This window comes from Ambystoma mexicanum, chromosome 7p (assembly GCF_040938575.1).
Source record: "Ambystoma mexicanum isolate Mex_15411 chromosome 7p, UKY_AmexF1_1, whole genome shotgun sequence".
NCBI classification, from domain to species: Eukaryota; Metazoa; Chordata; class Amphibia; order Caudata; family Ambystomatidae; genus Ambystoma; species Ambystoma mexicanum.
In genome coordinates this window covers 145,933,552-145,936,668 of record NC_090939.1, presented here as the reverse complement: position 1 = coordinate 145,936,668, position 3,117 = coordinate 145,933,552, and the positions used below count along the sequence as shown (strand labels likewise).

The 3,117-nt window shown below is 46.8% G+C and overlaps 2 non-coding genes across 2 annotated transcripts; one reads left to right on the top strand and one right to left on the bottom strand.

The window, feature by feature from the left end:
- The first annotated feature begins 2,114 nt into the window (after window positions 1-2,114).
- On the top strand, window positions 2,115-2,186 carry TRNAP-CGG (transfer RNA proline (anticodon CGG)). The gene has a single exon. It is a non-coding gene; the product is annotated as a tRNA-Pro (tRNA).
- A 338-nt stretch (window positions 2,187-2,524) lies between these two features.
- On the bottom strand, window positions 2,525-2,596 carry TRNAP-AGG (transfer RNA proline (anticodon AGG)). Its single transcript has one exon. It is a non-coding gene; the product is annotated as a tRNA-Pro (tRNA).
- Between the last annotated feature and the right edge of the window lie 521 nt (window positions 2,597-3,117).

Sequence of the window (3,117 nt, the reverse complement as noted above, 5' to 3'; positions counted from 1 at the left end):
GATGCCATCAAGGGGCTGAAGATGGGTGATGTGTGCATGGTGATGATCTGGGAGCACAATAAGAAGAGTGGAGGGGGAAGTGAGACAGCCCCGAAAGCTGGAGCGGAAGATGTGGGCTCTCAGCCATGTGAGTACTGCGGCGGAGTAATACTTCATGCCAGAGGGTGCCTGGTGATGGGGCAGCAGTGTGGGCGATGCCACAAAGTACGGCACTTTCCCGCTTTCTGTAAGACCCCATGGCCATCCATAAACAACACCAAGACAACAAGCCCTGGGAAAGACTGACGTCCTGAGGTAGCCGCCCAGATGGCAGCCAGCGGTGAAGACCGAGAGTGGCCCAGAAACAGCGATCAATAAGAGGACGTGGCAGCTATGTGGGAGCTAGAAGATGAAGAGGTGTTCTTCCTAGGTGTTGGAGCGCAGGATGGTCCGGTGAGCAGTGCGGGAGCTGTGGCGAAGAGGAGGTTGCACAATAAAGTCGTGGCCCACCCACAGAAGGCCATTGGGCTTGGTTGATTGACGCTGATAACCAGTGGAGCAGCAGTTTATTATGTTGCATTTCCAAAGTTATGCAATGTTTGGTTTTGTTATAGTTGGCATGCATAGCTCTCAACTCACCCGCTTTTGGTGGGTGTCACCCGCCTTCAAAGCAGACGAATCACCCGCCAAGTCCCTCATACGCCCATTCACTTCAATGGGCCTCTCACCCGCCAAAAAGAAAATCGGGTGTTTTGACCCGCCTAGGTGACAAAAAAGGTTGGGAGCTATGGGCATGGAATGTTAGATTCTGAATGCCCCTCCCCCCACACAAGGCTTGTGCCGTTTCACATGTGCAGTAACACGCGACAACCATGTGAGAATCCTAATAAATGCGCCAGTTCCAACCAGCCAACGGAGTCTGTGGTATTTGTCTCCATAGGTGCATGCAACTGTGGGCTGGGCTTTCCCCGACCCCGTAACACATACATCTGTGGCAAATGTTCCTATGCCCTAAAAAAATGTACCAGTCAGCTTTTCAATAGCTAACTTTAATAACCAGGATTTCTGATTCTTCTGTGGTGACTTGTGCTTCCAAGGGGTTTTACTGCAAAGCACGGATTCTCTGGCCTCTTACAGCCCTCGATGAATATTGTATCTTGTCCTGCTTCCTGTGGTTGTGCTTTTGCCTGGCACCTTCTACCTTTAATCTGTCCACAAGATGGTCTCCTTAAACATACCTTGTCCTCTCGGCTGTTTCCAAATAGTTTATTGCATTGTAAGTATAGCTTCATTGGAATTGCGTTCTGGGACCTGCCTGTGAAAACGTCCAGATAAAACTGCTTCCGTGGCCACGTCGCCCTGCGTACTTCTCACCTTTAGGAACCAAAATGCGTGGGGAGGAAGATTCCGTTTGGCGGAAATGCTCTCCACTGACACCTATTGGCCGACTCGGGGATTGGCGGGTGATGGAACGGACCCTATTGCGGGAGATGCCAAACGATATCACGCATTGAGTATCTGCCAACGAGACTGGCTAACATGGCAGAAATGTCCACTGGGGGGCGGAATTAAAGGAAAAGTCTTGGGAAAGGGGATGGCGAGAGCCTCACTTACTGGGACCGCCTGTAATGCATGATTAATAGCCCCATGAAAGATAGAAACAGTAAACCGAACAAAGGTATGTCATCTAATATAGCTTTGTTTTCGCTTTGAAAAGAGTCATTTTCAACCATATAAAACAACACCGGTTTAAAAAAAAATAAACCGTAGTTATGCTTCCGTTGTAAGTTCGGTAGCTCGTTACACCGATTTATTCTCTTTTCCAAAATGGCCGCCGCGTTTCAAAATTGAAGGATGGATTACTTAACACAAGTATTTATTTTCCTAGTTTTGGTTTTTGTAAGGCTTCGTCGCTTTTACAAGCCTGCACGTTAATGCCCGATCAGACTCAATCACAGAGTGGTGTTCTACATTTATTCAGACAACAAAATCCTTCAGAAGCAACCAACATGGGTGGAGACTGCACGAGGACCATACATTTCCGTGCAGTAATTTATGCCCACGTAGTATTTATAAGATGGGAGGGAGGTTGGAGTGGGTTAAAGAGACAGACATGCAAATCATTAATCCAGAGCGGCTCGTTGGTCTAGGGGTATGATTCTCGCTTCGGGTGCGAGAGGTCCCGGGTTCAAATCCCGGACGAGCCCAGTTTTTGGCACCTTTTTTTGTAAACGAAAGTATTACAATTACTCAAAAGTTCATCTGTATTTTCCACGCCGAAGTATATTTTGAAATTAGTTTCCTTTGTACAATGCATTAAAACGAAAGCAAGGATATTGCGAGGACATAAAAAATGAGTTGACGACTAAGATAACAGCACAATAACATTGTGCAAGAATGACGAAGCTACGTATGCATACGTTTTATCTTCGGAAAAGCTATGCACACAAAATTCTGGATCACATTTTCTTGACAAAACAATCTGGAAAATGATTCTTAATTTTCTCAGTAGCATTCAGGATAAAGAAAATGAACAAGAAAAAGTGGGCTCGTCCGGGATTTGAACCCGGGACCTCTCGCACCCTAAGCGAGAATCATACCCCTAGACCAACGAGCCGCCGTGAAAAATATGTTTAAACAACGCTATGTGATGTTTAAACCAATGTTTTTTAGAGTTGGATATGTTTCTTTCATATTGGCATGGTCATGAATGGGCAGATTTAATGTAGGCAAGCATTTGTATTTCCTGGCCAGCCTAAAATCCTAACAGACGTGATGTAACCCGCCATTACTTCATGCTCACAGCCAAACAGATATTTTTTGTGCATGTTTAAAGCGCTCACACGCACAGCCCGCAGGCATCGAGGCGCTGTGCACACATCACGTGTTTTACCAGGTTTGCAATAGTAGATGTTGGTCGGGTGATCCCCAGGTTGCAGACCTGGCACAGAGAAACTGGTTTACCGGGTTTGCAATAGTAGATGTTAGTAAAGGGGGTCGACAGGTTGCACACCTGGCACAGAGTTCCTGGTTTGCTGGAGTTCAATAGTAGATGTTAGTCGGAGGGTCCCCAGGTTACAGATATGGTACATCGGTCGATGGCCGTCACGCATGCATACAGCCACACGCACCCATGCA